Source organism: Bos javanicus, chromosome 3 (genome assembly GCF_032452875.1).
Source record: "Bos javanicus breed banteng chromosome 3, ARS-OSU_banteng_1.0, whole genome shotgun sequence".
Classification (NCBI taxonomy): domain Eukaryota; kingdom Metazoa; phylum Chordata; class Mammalia; order Artiodactyla; family Bovidae; genus Bos; species Bos javanicus.
In genome coordinates, this window is record NC_083870.1 from 83,384,925 (window position 1) to 83,403,011 (window position 18,087).

An 18,087-nucleotide genomic window follows, 5' to 3' on the forward strand; every position below is an offset into this window, starting at 1 on the left:
GGTCCAATATGATTGGGATAATCATACATTATCTACAGATAATCCTTTGGGTTTAGCAATTAGGAACATTCTGGCGGTCTTGACAAGAGCAGTGTCAGTAGGTTGCTGCGGGGGTGAAATATAGAGGGTGGAATAGTCAGGGACTTGGAAGGAAGTATGGGCTGTGAGAAGAGGCAAACTCCTTTGAGACACTTGTGGTCAAGGCAGGACTAAGACTGTCTGCTTTGATTTGGAAGTGAGAGCAATAAAATCAGTTTGGTAAGTAGGGCCCACCCATGAAGACACTGCTTTAAAAGGAAAACTGGAACCCACAAACTGAAAGACAATGTCTCTTTATGAATAACAAATACAACACATGAAATAAACACACACACACACAAGCAGCAACTGGAAGTGGTCAAAGAGGGTCAAGGTAAGGATAAATGTTGAAGGTCACAGTTGAGAGGACTTGCTTTGGATTTGAGCAGCTGGGTGGATGTTGTGACTTTGATAGTATTGGGGTAGAGTTGGTTAGAGTTCAAAAGCACAAGTTGCATTCTGGATCTTTTTAAAAATTTGACTAAGTTTATTTTTTTTTCTACTTTATTGAGATATAATTGACATATAACATTGTATAAGATCAAAGTGTACAATGTGATAATTTGATATGTGTATATACTGCAAAATTATTACCGCAATAAGATTAGTTAACACAGTTACCTTTCTGTGTGTGTGTGTTAAAATCTGCTGTCTTGGAAACTTTCATTTTTTTTTAATTGGAGGATAATTGCTTTACTATGTTAAGGTGGTCTCTGCCATATGTCAGTACGAATCAGTGCAGCTTTCAAATATTGTTAACTATGGTCACCATGCTGTATGTTACATCGCCAAAGTTACTCTTCTTATTACTGAACACTTGTACCTTTGACCACTTTCACCTCATTTCCTCCCCTGCCAACCTCGACAGCCACCAATTTATTCTCTGTTTCTATGATTTTTTAAAGATTTTTTTTTTAAAGATTCCACACATAAGTGAGAACATATGTTAGTTGTCTTTTTCTCTCTGACATTTCACTTAGCATAATGCCTTCAAGTTTCATCCTTGTAGTTAATGGCAGGATCTCCTTCTTTCCATGGCTGAATGATATTCCAGTATGTTATGTGTGTGTGTGTGTGCACATGCATGTATGTGCATGTGTGCATGTGTGCGTGTGCACGTGTGTGCACGTGTGTGTATTGCGTGCACGTGCATGTGTGTTTTCACGTGCGCGTGCATGTGCGCGTATGTGTGCGCATGTATGTGCGTGTGTGCGCATGTGTGTGTGCTCGCACGTGTGTGCATGTGTGTGTATGTGTGTGTGTGCATTGTGTGCATGTGTGTGTATGTGCGTGTGTGTGCATTGTGTGCATGTGTGTGTATGTGCGTGTGTGTGCGTGACATTTTCTTTATCCATTCATCTGCTGATGAACACTTCGGTTGTTTCCAGGTCATTGTAATAATGCTGTGGTGAACATGGGGGTGCAGATACCATTTTGAAGTTGGTGATTTTATTTCCTTTGAATATATACTCAGAAGTGGGATAACTGGATCATAGGCAGTTCTATCTTAACTTTTTGGGGAACCTCTGTACTATTTTGGTACATAGTGGCTGTACCAATCTACATTCCCACCAACAATGTACAAAGTGAAGTGAAAGTCTCTCAGTCATGCCCAACTCTCTGCGACCCCATGGACTATACAGTCCTTTGGATTCTCCAGACCAGAATACTGGAGTGTGGGTAGCTGTTCCCTTCGCCAGGGGATCTTCCCGACTTAGGGATTGAACCCAGGTCTCCCACATTGCAGGTAGATTCTTTACCAGCTGAGCCACACAAAGATTCCCTTGGTTTTCCACATCCTCAACTGCAACAGTCTCTTGTCTTTTTGATGGCATCCATTCTAACAGGCGTGAGGTGATAGCTCACTGTGGTTTTGATCTGCATTTCCCTAATGATTATTGCTGTTGGGCATGTTTTCTTATACCAGTTGGCCATTTGTATGTCTTCTTTGGAAAAATGTTTATTCAGGTCCATCCCTTGTCCATTTTTAATTGAATTATTACATTTTAGCATTGAGTATATGGGTTCCTCACATATTCTGGGTATTGACCCCTTATCAGATACAATGTATTTAGCAAATATTTTCTCCCATTACATTGGTTGCCTTTTTATTCTGTTGATCATTTCTCTTGCTGTGCAGATTCTTAGTGTGTTATAGTCCCATGTATTTATTTTTGGTTTTGTTGCTTGTGTGGATATCTCAAATTATATTAGTTTCAGGGGTCAATTAGGTGTCCAAGTGGGAAGTCGAGATGGACACAGGACCTGAATCTCAAGGAGAAGGTTGGGATAACTCTTAACAATGTAAGAGTTATCATCTTTGGATGGTATTGGAGCTATGGGCCTGCATGAGATCACCTTGAAAATGAGTATTAGGTAGAGAAGATGCCCAAGGACTGAGCTCTTGGCACTACTACATGTAGAGGTTCAGAAGGAGGAGAAGGAGACTTTCACCTGGCCAAACCCAGTTCAAAATGATCTTGTACCCCTAGGCAGAGCACTCTGGGAGAAGTTGATTTCTAGTTACAGTACTGATAAACTATGTGTTCATAATGACTCTAATAGGCTTGGGGTAGCAGTCATCTTAGCAGTATTGCCTGTTCTGCATTTATTGGCAGTCCCAGTTTGTATATGATGAAGTTAAAGCTCAGAGAAATGAAATGAAGATCAAAGATCATAGCAGCTTATTTAAATTTCAAGGACCAGGCCCATGACATGCATGTTGCCGTGCAGGTGGTGCTAAGCATAATTTCAAGTGCACCATTTCCATAAGCTATAGGGTGAGTGGTGCCCCCTGGAGTTGTGCATTACACAATATGCACAGCCATGTACAACAGCCAGTACCCTTTCTCACTATGTCTTGCTGTCTGGGCATCTTCCTTACAAAGTTCTGCTACCTTTAACATAAGCAGCTAAGTTCCTTCCAAAGTTGGCTGGTAAGAGGTTTAGTGCAGTGATTACAGGATTGTGCTTTGGAGTAAAACTGAAATTTGTTCCAGTCATAGCTGAGCATCTTACTTGTTGTAGCCCCTTGAAGCTTTGGGTTCTTTGACTGTGAAATGAAGGAAATAAGAGCAGCTGCCTCAGAGGATAGTAAAAGCATTATAAGAAAGAAGTCAAGAAAGTAGAGCAGGCTTTACTTGATACCTTTTGCCTGGTATTAACCCATTTTTGTTTGTAACTGCAACTTCCTCAGCCTAGACCTTGGTTCTTAGGGGAGATTGAAGGCTTTAATGGAAAAGATGGGAATCAGATTCGGTTCAAATCCACAAATTAATGAAAAGGGCACCATAGATCAGGAATAATTGTGTTAGATATGAAGCTTGGCATGTGAAGAAAACAATTTGGGTGGCTTTGTTTGGGTCTGCTACTCTTCCTGTTCAGAAAAATTTTTGTTGTATTTCAAGTTTTTGGAAAGTCATTTGTCATTAATTTGATTTTGTTTCTATTTAGTCTGTGCACAAGAGGAATTCCAGGATTGTGTGAAGAAGGAAATTTGGGAAAATGTCTGAGGTGTAGGATACTGGCCCTGTCATTCCACTGTGAGGCAGGGCATTAGGAAGCTACAGGCAGGGAAACCCAAGGGGTTTAAATCTATTTACAACCTTGTTACAGTATATCCTGTTTTCTCCCTGCTGTGCTGGGCTGAGTATCTAACAGAAGACTCTCCCACATATCTGAAAATAATATGAGACTCTTGATTCTGACTATAGTGTCTGTGAGAAATTGACACAGTATGTTTTTATTTTATTTTTGTCAAAGGTACATAATGTTTTCCAGGTTTTTCTGCTTTTCTATGTTCTTTAAAGAAATGAGAGGAAAAAAGCTGGTTGTGAAAAGCCGAGGGGGAGAGTGCTGGCCTAGAGCCCAGGATTTTCCTTTTGGCCTCAGAAAGACTCATGAAGATGCTTTGAGTTTTAAATCATGTTCAAGGGGGAAAAATTGTGTTCTGGAATCTGACATCATGGTCCTCTGTGGCCCTCCACCCTCACCTAAAACAACTGCAATAAGTTGATGTTGGAAAAAGTTGCTTTTGAATGTTTATTAAAATCACTTATTTTAAAATACCTCAATTCAGTGGAAGAATCCAGCAGGGTCACCCCACTTCTGCCACCTTTGTGCATAGCTCCTCCCACAGGAATGAGACCAATGCGTGACTTCCTTGGCCACCTTCAAGAATAGACAAGGTAAATCCTTTCAAGAGCGGGAATGATCAATCCTTTTTTTTTTTTTAATTTTGGAAAAAATTATACTATATACAACAGTAGAGAGACTAGCATAATGAGACCCCCATGTAACCATCACCCAGCTTAATAATTATCAATTGATAATCCATTTAGTTTTCTCTATACTCTCTACTCCCTGCAGGCTAGAGTATTTTGGAGCAAATGTCAGCTATTGAATCATTTTTCTGTAAATAGGTATGCTCATTTAAAATATAAGAACTATTAAAAAATATCACTAGAAGATTTTCTACATTTAAAAAAATTATAAGTCTTTTTTATCATTACATATCCAGCCTGTGGTCTAACTTCCTGATTGTCTCATAACTGTTAACTATTTTTAGTTAGAATCAGGATCCAAATGAAATCCATGTATTGAACAGTTGATATATTTAAACCGATTTTAAACCTAAAGATCACCCTCCTTCCTTTTTCTTCTTTTCCTTGTAATTTATTCATTGAAAAATCTGGGTCAGTGCCTTGTAGAGTTTTCTGTATAGTCTGTATTTCCTTGATTTCATCTTTCTCTGACCCCTGTACATCCTATAAATTCGTGGTTAGAGCTAGAGACTTACTCAGATTCCAATTTGAATTTGTTGGCAAGAATGCTTCCTGGATGATGTATATTTCCATGAGGAGATACATAAAGTCTTGTTGTTTCTTTTTTTGTGATATTAGCAACTATTGGTGATCATTATATGGATCTATTAGGAAATGTAAATTGGCAATAATCAAATTAGGTCATTCCTTTACAAAATATTTAGCTGAAATTTACTCTATAAAGAGAAACTTCTTCTAATCCACTACTTGGCTGAAATAACAGATTGTATAGCAAAGTGGCTAAGTGCTTGATGCTTTTCCTTTGTTTACCAGTTTTCAAAATAGTGAGTTGCTCCCCAGGGTCCTCCAAACATGACCAGTGCATTTTTCTTCTTTTTTCTTTTTTTTGACCAATGAGGACTTAAACATACCATAGTAAATTCTTGGATTTTTAATATGCTTGATGGTTTCAATATATTACCGTGATTATTCTTATTAGTGTTCAATTGTACCATCTTTGACTAGCGGGATTCTCTTTAAGTTAGCTCCCAAGACCTTCTGACATGTTAGTTGTTTTAAGTTTCCTTGCTTTCTCGCAAGGCAACACAATACAAGCTCATCTTGTAATTTTCCACCCCAGATTTGGAATCATCTATTTCTCCAAGGGGGCTTCCCTGGTGGTTCAGACAGTAAAGAATCTGCCTACAATGCAGGAAACCTGGGTTTGGTCCCTAGGTCAGGAAGATCCCCAGGAGAAGGAAATGGCAACCCACTTCAGAATCCTTGCCTAGAGAATTCCATGGACAGAGGAGCCTGGCGGGCTACAGTCCATAGCGTCACAAAGAGTCGGACACAACTGAGCAACTAACACTTCTATTTCTCCAAGTCACTCTGGCTCTCTTTGGTGGAAAATAGGGTTTAAAGATCACAATCTGTACTACATGTTTTATTCTACTTGGTTGGTTATTTGTTTCTAGGCCTTTTCCATGGACAGAGCTAGAAACCACCATTTTGTTTTAAAGCTATATCATGATTCATACTGATACTTCCATTTCAAATTCAAGATTTCAGGATTTTTACTTAACCTCATCAGTCTCATATCTGTATTTCCTTTCCCTAGTGTCCATTGTTTTCTCTCATGCTGATTAACACTGTTATTAAAGATGTTCGGGGAAAGAGATTCCAAAATCTTTCCACAGCAGAACACAATGCTGCTTTCTTCCCTACATGAATCATTGATTTGGACGATGGAAAGGGTAACTGAAATTTTAAAAATGAAAATTGAAATGATTGTGTTTGGGTGCTCTCCTATAGGTTTTCTTTTAGAGAAGCTAAAGTCTTAGGAACTTTAAGCCTTTCGTCTTCTGATTGTCTTAAAGGACTGATTGGAAAACCAGCCTTCATTTTTCCAGCCAGTTCCCAGAAATTGTTAAATCAATCTCGGGGGACCCACTGGCTTCCAGAGAAGCAAGAGTGCAGATGGACTCAATGTTTGTAGTAGTTTGAAGTTTAACCACAGATCACCATGCTCTTTACCTCCAGAGCCACTCATGGAATTGTTAGGTAGGTAGAATAGGGAAGAGGAGTCCAAAATGGTGGTGGCTAAAAGACAAGGAAGGGAAAAGCCCGTGGAAATAGAACAAAGGAAGGTCCGAGGACCCGAGTGAGGACCTCAGGTAAAACAAACAACACTCCAGACTGGCCCAATTTACATAGGACAGGCCCAGGGAGAGAGAAACATATAAAAAGAGGAGCCAAAGCTAGCTCTCTCTCTCTCTCTCCTGCGCACTGGGGTGATCTTCTCCCGGTGTCTTTGGATCGATGTGCCCTCACGCCACGGAGATGAATTTTCCTGCTATTTTCTAAATAAATTGAACTGTAACACTGATTTGTCTAAGAGCTATAACATGGTCCTTTTGAGACCTGAGAGCTATAACACGGTCTATCCAAGACCCAAGAGCTGTGACATGCCGAGGGGGCTCTAACGTCCGTCATTCCAAATCTTTGTTGTGACGAGACAAAGAACCGAGGAACATACACTCGTGTGACAGAATTATGAGTTTCTCAAACCACTTCTGGATATTCAAAGCTATCAATGTGATGTTTGGGGAGGAGAACCGACACTAAGACCCTGAGTGGGATACTTATTTAGGAGAACAGATTAGAAAAGTTAAGGGGAAGTGTGTTCACAGTCTTAACTGTGAACATAACCGCAGCATAACTACTGTTTGTTGTTCTCATGGGGCTTATCATCTCACTGACTTAGGAGAAATAGATGTCTATTTTACACAAACTTACCTGGATGCCACTCCTCATGAGGGAGAAGCTAAGAAAGAGAAATTTCCCAAGGTCTTATCTTATTCTCAGTAGCTTCCAGTGAGGAGGCTAATGGGTCTTCCACCTCACTGAGTTATAGAATTACAGAATGACAGAGATGGAAAAAGTCCCTGAGTCATCTAATCAAGTTTTCAACTTCCTCGAAGATAAAGACCTAGATCCTTTGTTTAAAAGGAAACAAATGAACAAGCAAGAGTATAAGCAAGCCCACAAAAAAATGAACAAACAAATTCATTTAATCAGAAGTTCAAACATAGGATTTAGTAATTTCAATGTTTAACCACTACTCCCAGGGATTCTCATCTTTGGGGAAATATTAAAAACAGTATAATCCCACACCTTCATTTTTCAGATAGTGAGATTGAAATATACATAGGAAATGATTTGTCAAAGTCACCCCACGGGAGAAGAATAGTTAATATTCCTGAAGTATAGTTACTACCCATGAACGCATCCAAATATGTATGTGTGTGTGTGTGCTTAGTCATTCAGTAGTTTCTGACTCTTTGTGACCCATTGGACTGTAGCCTGCCAGGTTCCTCTGTCCATGGGATATTTCAGGTAAGCATACTGGAGTGGGTTGCCATTTCCTTCTACAGGGGAGCTTCCCAACCCAGGGACTGAACCGTGTCTTCTGTGTCTCCTGCACTGGCAGGTAGATTCTTTAACTGCTGAATCCTCGGGGAAGCCCCTGACATATGTATATCTACATGTATTTTTTTTTAATGTGTTGGTTATGTCATTGCCCAGTGGACTGATAGGCAAAGAAGATTGTATAAATATTTTTTTTGTGTGTGGCTAAGTTCATGTTAAGAAAGAACATTTAAATTCATTGTACTTTTTGTTTAGCTTTATAATCCATAAAAGTCTTTATCACAGCAAAATGTGTTTTCAGAACTTAGCTTTCTTGGGAAATGTAGACTTTGAAATGCAAACATATCTACTTGCACAAAGAGCTTCAGTGAGTTAGAGGCCTGTTTAAAGAAAAACCAACATCCAAACTTGAAAGCCAGATGAAAGCATAATACGAGGATTATTTCCCATATCTTGAACACTGGCCAGAGTTTATTCATGTACACTCACACTAGATCAGCATGTCACGAGGAACATTGTCCTGGAGATGTTAGTAGGTATGCTGCCAGCGAAGATTTTTCCTCATCGAAGTTTGGGATATGCTGCATTAAGCTACCCTGTCTTGGAAATACAGAAAGCACATTAGCCTGCTGCCTTAGGGCTCCAAGGCAGAGTAAGAAATATTAATAGAGTACCTAGCCTGTGGCACAGCAGGGAATTCATTCTGTGGAAGCAGGCTGACTTGTGAGGGCTGATGCCTTTCTCCCATCCTAGGGACTTAGAGGGCAGCAACCCAGGGTCCTGGTTCCTCATTCCCGGCTTTGACCCCCAACTTCAGCCACACTCCCATGGACAACAAGGGAGACACCAAGGAGATCTGTCCTCGTGCTTGCTTTGGCAGAACAAATACTGAAATTGGAATTATACATAAAAGAGTAGCATGACTCCTGCACAAGGATGGCACAAATTCGTGAAGTATTCCATATTTTTATGAATTTATTTACAAAGCAGAAATAATGTCACAGATGTAGAAAACAAACCTACATTAACCGGGGGGAAAGGCAGTGGGGGAGAGATAAACTGGGAGATTGGGACTGACATATACCCACTACTATACATATAAAATAGATAACAAATAAGGACCTATTGTATAGCTCAGGGAACTCTATTCATTGTTCTATAATAACTGTACGGGAAAGGAATCTGAAAAAGAATAGATATATGTGTGTGTGTAACTGATTCACCTTGCTGTATACCTGAAACTAATACAACATTGTATATACTTCAATACAACTTTTTAAAAATAAAAATTAACAAACTGAAAGTAAAAAAGTGGATATATGTAAATGCATAGCTGATCTGGGGCTTCCCTGGTGGTTCAGTGGTAAAGAATCCTCATGCCAATGAAGGGGAATTGGGTTCGATCCTTAGGTCAGGAAGATCTCCTGGAGGAAGAAATGGCAACCCACTCCAATATTCTTGTGTGGGAAATTCCATGGGCAGAGGAGGCTGGTGGGGCTCTCCGGGACTGCAAAGAGTTGAAGAAGGCTTAGCTACTGAACAACAACAACATAACTGATTTACTTTGCTGTACACCTAAAATTAACACAGCATTATAAATCACCTATACTCTAATAAAAATGTTTTTAAAAGAAAAGAAAAAAAGAGCTCTATCCTCTCACTTGTAACTTTATTTTATGATCATTACTTTTCTATGGCTGTATCAAGATAGTCTATTCCTGAAATCTAGTTTTCCCCAATTTTCAGGAAAATATATTACCTCAATGGATGAATTTAACATTTTAAAATATTTCAATTTTTTTCCATAATTTCCTCTTAAATCTTTAGGCCTGCTACTCCTTTTACAGTTTCAAGTCAAGTAAAATAATGCACTGTCTTATACAATGGCATCTTAGGTTATTTTCAGTTGAATAGATCGTAGTAGTTCACAGCCATGCAAAGAGCTCTGAGGTACTTAGCCCTACCAGGACCTACGGCTTGAATATGCTGCTGCCTGCCTTTATTGAGGGCTGACACCAAAAGTGGTCACTCAGACTGTGATCATGCAGCTCTTGCACCAGCTTTCATGAAGACATTATTCAATAGGTCACCCCATATCTGTCCTATGACAAACCACAATGTAAAATTAGCTGACAGTTTGGTGTCAGGAACTACTATGTCTTCTGAAGGACTGAAAAGTGTCTGGCAAATGTAGATATTTACTAGCTTTTATGGATGAATAAATGAGTAGGAGTACATCAGGTTCAGGGTGAAAGAAGACAGAGCATGGCTTGTTTCTTAAAATCAGATACTATATGACACACTGCATGTTCTGTTTTGCTTTGGTTGCTGGGAAGCTTAGCTCTAAATTAATGCTTAATGCAGTAACTATATTAACCCAGGTTCCAGTCTCAATCATTGGCCCTCTTCCCAGATACTTTTTTTCATCATTCTGTTGTACATGCATTTTTGTTAGCAGCAGTTTTAGACTGTTGTAAAATGTATAATAAAGTGATATAAGAGGTCTGAAGTAGGATACACTGTAGTTCAAGTTGGCTGATTGTTGGACAATCACTTATGTTCTCTATGTCCTAGTTTCCTCATCCATTATGGGGGATGTTGAGAGGATTAGATAAACAATGCTTAGGAACTGCTCAGCAGAGTGCCTGTGACATCAGATAAGTGTTAAAGGTACATAACAACAGTAATAAAAATTAGAACAATACTAATTATAAATACTTAAATAAACACTTTGCATCTTCTGATAAAACCATTTTATCACTTTAGTTTATTATCTTGGAATTGTTCCTAATATTAAAAGTGAATATTTAAATAATGCTTATAGTGTGCTAGGCATTTTTGGAGTGCTTTGCATGTTAACTTATGCAAACATATGTTTTTAATGTTCATGATGGAAATGTTTTGATCTTGCAACAACCCTCTGAGGTGGGACTATCATTTTCCTTATTTTTCAGGTGAGACAACTGAAGCACAGAGAAGTCAACTTATTTGCTCAGAATCATAAAGACAGTGAGGAGGAAAGCTGAGATTCACCCTCAAGCACCGCAACACTAGAGTGTACTCTGCTCCCACCCACTATTTATTAAGCACTCACTACATTCCAGGCTCTGTGACAAAGACATTACCTGCAGCATTTTATTTAATCCTTCCAACAGCCACATGAGGTAGGCCCACTGGAAGTTGCCATTTGAAAAAATAAATAACCCATGGCTCTAATACAAAGATCAAATCTGAAACCACTTGGAAATGAATAGAATGGTTAAGATTTATATACTATTTCTTCTCTGACCTTGGGAACCCCTCCTTAATGGAATTCATGGTTGAGGAATCCAAGATTTTATGTGAAAAGAGACTGAAATAATGAACAAGGCCACCAAAACCCTTATACATATTCATCTTTACTAAAATTAAACCAGTAGAGACTGTACACTCAATAGACCAGCTGTGGCATTTCCCATGCTCAATTACTAACAACTCAGATGCCTGTTGTGCCTCACAACCCAGCTGTAGGAAAAACATTGCAACAGCAACAAGACTTGCAATGATTTAAACTTCAGGTTCACACAATGTAAAAATTTTGGCAATGTGGAATAATATACAAATGCATATGTCTGGCCTAGAATTTCTCTGAAAGGCAAACTCAATACCTGAAGGTGAAAAAATTTCAAGGAAGAAAACTAGAAATGGTTCACTCTGCTCTGGGATCACTTTTCAAGTCTAGAATCTGTGATATGAATCCAGTTGATCCTGTTTAAGATAAACTATTTTGTTCATATCCACCAACCACAAAAAAGAGGAATCAACTTCTTTAACTACAGTCCACTTGAAATGTTTTCAAGACAGCCTTAGAGTTTTGAGCTACCACTCAAAGACAGGACATCCCTGGTAGCTCAGTCAGTAAAGGATCCACCTGCAGAGACCTTAGTCAGTAAAGCAGATCCAGGTTCTGTCCCTGGGTTGGGAAGATCCCCTGGAGAAGGAAATGGCAACTGACTGCATTATTTTTGCCTGGAAAATTCCATGAACAGAGGAGCCTGGCAGGCCACAGTCTATGGGGTCACAAGAGTTGGACATGACTTAGCAACTAAACCACCACCAATCAAAGACATGAATGATTGAGGCCTTAATGAAACAGCCCAGTTGCTGGTAAAGCCAGGTATTTCAATGTGTCATTACTGTTGCCATTTGGCTTCTACAGGATGCAGGCTCTGAAACAGAATGTAGTGTGTGCATGTGTATTGAGAGCTGGTCCCCTGGTATCTTCCAAAGCAATCACAGCAATCAAATGACTGTGTTTTAAAGTCACTTTGGAATAGTTTTTATATGCTTATACCTTTCACTGTACACAATTAACTTTAAGTACATTTTTTGGTTTTATTTTCTTTAAATTTAGCAAAATGGATATTTGCTTACATATACAAAATGTTTGGAAGGATAAATCATAAAAATTTTGGAAAGACAAACCACAGAAAGGGAGTTACCTGTGGGGAAAGGATGAAATAGCATGGGGTGGGGCAGGGAAGATGGAGGCAATACTTTTATAGATTTGACTTTAGAAACGTGTTCATGTTTTGTATAAATATAAAAATTAAATTAAGTAGAAAACAATTCCTAAAACTCAAATGAATATACATTTTGAAGGCTGCTTCTAACACTTCAGAATTGGGAAGCCCTCAGCAAGTTACTTAATAAGCCTCAACTGACTCATCTCTAAAACTGAAATAATTAAGACTATTGGGTTAAAATGAAGATTAAATTTAGCACATTAAACATACTGAACATGGTACCCATGAAACAAGTGTCCAAAGTATATTGGTTATTATTTGTAACCCTAAAACTTGGAATAGAATAATGTAGAATCAAGTATCTGTTTATATGAAGGTTCTCCCTGAGATCCTTCTTAATACTGAGATCCTCCAAGATATTTAAACATTTCACTTACAAAAATACAGCTTTTCAGAAATGAGTCTACTACAACCCTGAGAATGGGGAGTAGTGGTCTTTACCACATCAGCACAGAGCATTCACTGAGAGCTGGAACTCTCAGTCAGTCAGTTCAGTCGCTCAGTCGTGTCCGACTCTTTTGACCCCATGAATCACAGCATGCTAGGCCTCCCTGTCCATCACCAACTCCCGGAGTTCACCCAGACTCACGTCCATCGAGTCGGTGATGCCATCCAGCCATCTCATCCTCTGTCATCCCCTTCTCCTCCTGCCCCCAGTCCCTCCCAGCATCAGAGTCTTTTCCAATGAGTCAACTCTTTGCATGAGGTGGCCAAAGTACTGGAGTTTCAGCTTCAGCATCATTCCCTCCAAAGAAATCCCAGGGCTGATCTCCTTCAGAATGGACTGGTTGGATCTCCTTGCAGTCCAAGGGACTCTCAAGAGTGGCAGTGCTAATTTCACCTCACTCCAGTGTTCCCTGTACACAAAGGAATTCCTTGCCTCCTTGAGCAGAAAGAAGCTTCTAGAACTCCACAGGCAGAAGAGTAGGACTTTCATTGGTACGGAAACTGACACCTGCTGGGCCATGGCCCTTTGAGAGAGGAATGCCTCTTCTAGCCAGTGTTTCTTCTAACGTGTTCCTTCTCCACTACACACATACCTGAGCATCAGTCCTTTGTGAATCTGAGTGTGTCAGTGCGTGGCCGGCCGAAATGTTCCTGAGAGCTATTCTACCTTAGGGTGTCTAGCAATAGTTAACTACCCATCAAAGTGAATTTGAGCCATGTAAAAATGTCCCACTAAATCCAAACTAAATGAGTTTAGACCCAACTCATACTTTCTTTACCTGGATCCTAAAATTATTCTCAGACACCCCAAAACTCCCAGCACAGTGGAGAGTAGTATGAAGGTGTGGGAGAGGGGTTGCCATGTAAAGAGACAATAGCCTTAACCAATTGCAGTTAAATTATTGTGCTTTTGCAAATTTGTAACAAAGGTATGAACATATACATGAAGTGTTAGGAATTTTGCAAGGAGGGACCTTGTAGTGGGACCTTGTAGGGCAAGCTTTGTCAGCGTCGTGGTAAATCTGCCTCTGCTTATCAGGAAAGCTCAGTTTTCAAGCAGGATTTTCTGGGAAATCTTTTTGAAGAACACAGTCTCATTTCTCAATTTATTAGCCTGTGGGTTGAGGTATTTCCGTGTCCAGTTTTCTAAAAATGGAGAGACTTGCATTTAAAAGCTGAAAACTATGGGTGGTGGCTCACAGGAGGAAGGGGGGTGGCAGCCCCAGCTGTGTCCAGAATATCTCTGAGGCTGCAACAGCTGAGGCAGGGGGCAGATCTGAGTAGGGAGGCAGCACCTTAGGGAGTAGATGCACCCCCAACCAGGTGGGGGGCCACTAATGACCGGAGCATTACAAGGTCAAGGATGGCAGAAGGGAAGTTCCTGAAAACCTCTCTTTTCCACCGCCCACCTCCTTCCTGCCCCCACTCCCACTCCTCCATCACGGAGCTATAATTACACTGGACAAGTTGAGCTGGAGAATTTTGGATGTGTTCCCATTATGGCTGTATTGATATCCTCTCTGTTATCATGCCTCAGGCCCCCAGCCAGGAGAAGCACCTGGTTAATTCTATTTTTCACTAAATCCTTAGTATCCTCTGGGAGTGTCAGGACTCATCATTCCAAAGACGGCAGGAATGAAGAGTATGATTGCAAATAACTCATCTCAGACTTGGGCCCAGACTTTGCTTTGCATTTTTTATAAATGGCTAAAAGGTTAGCCTAGGTTGGAGCGGTTAAAGTCACAGCATTTTAAATTTCACCTCAGGTTAAAGGTAGCAGCTTTCAAAACTCTTGATTTCAGAATATCAGGAAGTGACTAAATGAATTAATTGGAAATTATTATGAGAATTAATGAAGCTTTCAGAACTGCCCTGTGAGTTCTGTAACAAACTCCTTTTTGTTCGAATTTCAAAAACAGTCACCCAGAACATGGCTGGAAGTTCCTTAGATGCATATCTCTGTAATGAACAGGAGGTTTGAAAACATGCCCTGCTTCTACAGCAGAGTTCATTGCTTTTCAAGATGGAAAGTATTTTAGCTTACAAAAAAACCCTCACTACCATTTCCCTCTTTAATTTCTGTCTCTCCAACAGAAACACACTTGAAAGAGTCAGTTGGGTGGACTTTCAATGGCTTTCTGTGGTTGCAGCTCTATTATGGGACAGAAAGGACATTCAAAAAAAAAATTTTCATCTGCATTTTCATAAGGAAGGAATGTAATGTGGTCTACACATAAGTGAGACTTTGTGAGGTATATGTACTGTTGCAAGAACAGATCACTTAATAATACATTTAGGCAGTTGTTTGTACAAGAGTTATTTTCTCTACTAGATTGTAAACTTCACATGGGCAAGGCTAAATTTTTTTTAGTTTTCCTCTATGTCCTTAGACTCTAGCGCAAAGTGGATGCCAAAAATATATATTGAATAAGCACTACCAATGTCCCAAAGATTGGTTTAAAACCATAAGTAGCGCTCACATTTTTAAAAAGGCAATGACTTTTAAGGAAGAGATACACTAGTTTTTGATAACGTTTCATTTCATAATAATTTCAAACTTACAGGAAAGTTTCAACAGTTATATGAACACCCGCTGGGTACTCTTTAACTAAATTCTCCCATTTTAACATTAGCCACACTTAATTTTAAATATAAATGTAAGAGTAAGTTGCAAACATGCTGTCCCTTTATCTTTAAATAATTCAATGGGCAATTCCTAAAAACAAGGACATTCTTTTACATAACTACCATACAGTTGTCAAAATCAGGAGGTTAACAGTGAGACAAAAATTTTCTAATCTTTAGACATTATTCAATATTTGCTCATTACCTTAATAATATCCTATACAGTAGTAGAAAAATAATAATTTTTAAGGAACCAATCAAGGATTTCATATTGCATTTTCCTATCTTTAATCTCTTTCAGTCTGGAACAGTTACTGTCTTTCTTACTTTTCATGACCTTGACATTTTTGAAGAATATAGGCCAATTATTTTGTAGGCTGTCTTTCAATTCAGGTTTATCTGATGTTTCCTCATAATTAAATTCAGATTTTGCATTTTTGACAGCATCACCAGATAAGTGATGTTGTGTCTCTTGCAGTGCATCATATCAAGAGACACAGATGTCAGCTCATTCCATTATTGGTGATGCTAACATTGATCACTTAATATAGAAGATGGTGTCAGCCAGGTTTCTCCACTATAAAATTAGTATTTTCCTCTTTGCAATTCCCTCTTTGTAATTAATAAGTGTTTTGTGTTCTGTGGGGAGATCCTTTGGGGCCATGTAAATATCTCCAAAGTTTCACTTGCCAGTTTTAGCATCCATTGATAATTCTTGCTTGAATTAGTTATAAATATCATACATGCCAAACAGTGATTGTCTAACTCCATCATTCATTCTGCATTGTTAGTTGGCATTCTCCTATTAGAAAACTGTTCTCTTTCTCCTCTATTTATCTATTGATGCATTTATTTATACTAGCATGGGCTTGAATTATTGCTTTAGTTGGGGTTATGATATGCTAATATTATTATGTATTTGGTATGCATATCCTCTCAGATTAGGCTCCCATGTTCTTTTGATGTGTTCCATTATTTCTGAGATATTTGTAAGATAACAAGATGTTTCAGGCCCACCTGAACCTTCTCTGCCCAGTTCTGGAATCAGTCATTCTCACGAGAGACCTGATTCCTTTAAGTGAAGAATGGTCCCAGATTTACTTTTTAAAGAAAGAAAAAGCAAAATAGAGAACACACAACTATTCAATAAATGTAATAAATATTTAAAACGTACTATGATCTATGCCATTGCCAGTTAAAAGATACATGAAGTTAAACTCATTAAAACAGTGTAATATGGAGTTAGTTAATTGATGGTGTTTTTTGAATATTAGAAATAATCTACTTAGTTCCTTCCTCTCACAATTAAGACAAAGCTCTCCATACATTAAAGCCTTAATCATGAAAGAAAGCTGAATCATTAGAAGAAAATTTAGAAAAGTAGCTTTAGAATAAAGCAGTAGTGTAAGATTTCCTAAATAAGCACAAAGGACATTACAAGTTCATAATTGTTACATCTTTTTGGTAGATGCTTTCTTTTATTATTAATCCTCTTACCACTATTAAATTCTTCCTCTCAAAGTCTGCCTTTTATGATATAGATATTTATAAAGCAGCTTGTTTTTGGTTAGCATATTTGCAGTATGTTTTTTATGTTCAGTTATTTTCCATCACTTTGTTGAGACATCACTCCTGCAAGCAACATACAGCTGGATTTTTGTTTTTAAAATACAACCTGAAATTTTGTCTTTTAATAAAATTCATTTACAAATACTGTATTGTTTTTCCTGATATACTTGAACTTATTTCTGGCATTTCATTTGATCTTTCTGTTAACCACACTTTTTCTTTTCTTCTTTTCTTGACTTCTTAAATTGGTTATTTGTGTCTTTCTAGGAATCTGGTTAATTCATCTACTTTGTTTAATTCATAGCATAAATTTATTAATAAATTTTATTGTAATCCTTTTAATTTCTGTGGGGTCTACACTTTCATTCCTGATTTTAGCAACATATGTCTTCTCTTTTTCTTGGTCAATAGAGCCAAAAGTTTATCAATTTTATTGATTCTAACAAATAACTGACTTTTGGTTTCATTCATTTTCCCAACTGTCTGTCAGTTTTAAATTTTATTAATTTATTCTCTGATCTGTATAATTTTCTTCTTTCTACTTACTTTGGGGTTGCTTTGATTTGATTATTGATTTTTAGACCTTTTACGCTTTGTAATAAACATTAAAGATATAACTCTCCCTCCAAGTCTGGTTTGCGTGTGTGCTCGGTCACTTCAGTCATGTCTGACTCTTTGTGACCCAATGGACTATAGCCCACCAGGCTCCTCTGACTATAGGATTCTCCAGGCAAGAATACTAGAGTGGATTGCCATCTCTTTTCCATGGGATCTTCTGCACCCACGGATCAAACTCATATCTCCTGAACTACAGGCGGATTCTTTATAGCTGAGCCACCAGAGGAGCCCCAAGTCCTGTTTTAGCAGCATCCAAATGAAAATGGATTATGATTTTAGGTTTTTAAAAGTATTTCCTTGTGATTTCTTCTTTGATTCAGGGTCATTTGGAAATGTCTTATTTAATAATATTTTGGAGTTTTTAGATTTTTTTTTGTTAATTTCTAATAGAATTTTATTGTGGTCAGAAAGCATACTTCATATGATTTAGATTCTTTTAAATTTATTGATTCTTTTAAATGTATTTATTTATTGATTAAAATTAGAGATAC

General features: G+C 38.4%; 1 non-coding gene across 1 annotated transcript; it reads left to right on the forward strand.

The window, feature by feature from the left end:
• The first annotated feature begins 8,636 nt into the window (after positions 1 to 8,636).
• On the forward strand, positions 8,637 to 8,741 carry LOC133245416 (U6 spliceosomal RNA). The gene has a single exon (XR_009735680.1). It is a non-coding gene; the product is annotated as a U6 spliceosomal RNA (small nuclear RNA).
• Positions 8,742 to 18,087: the final 9,346 nt, after the last annotated feature.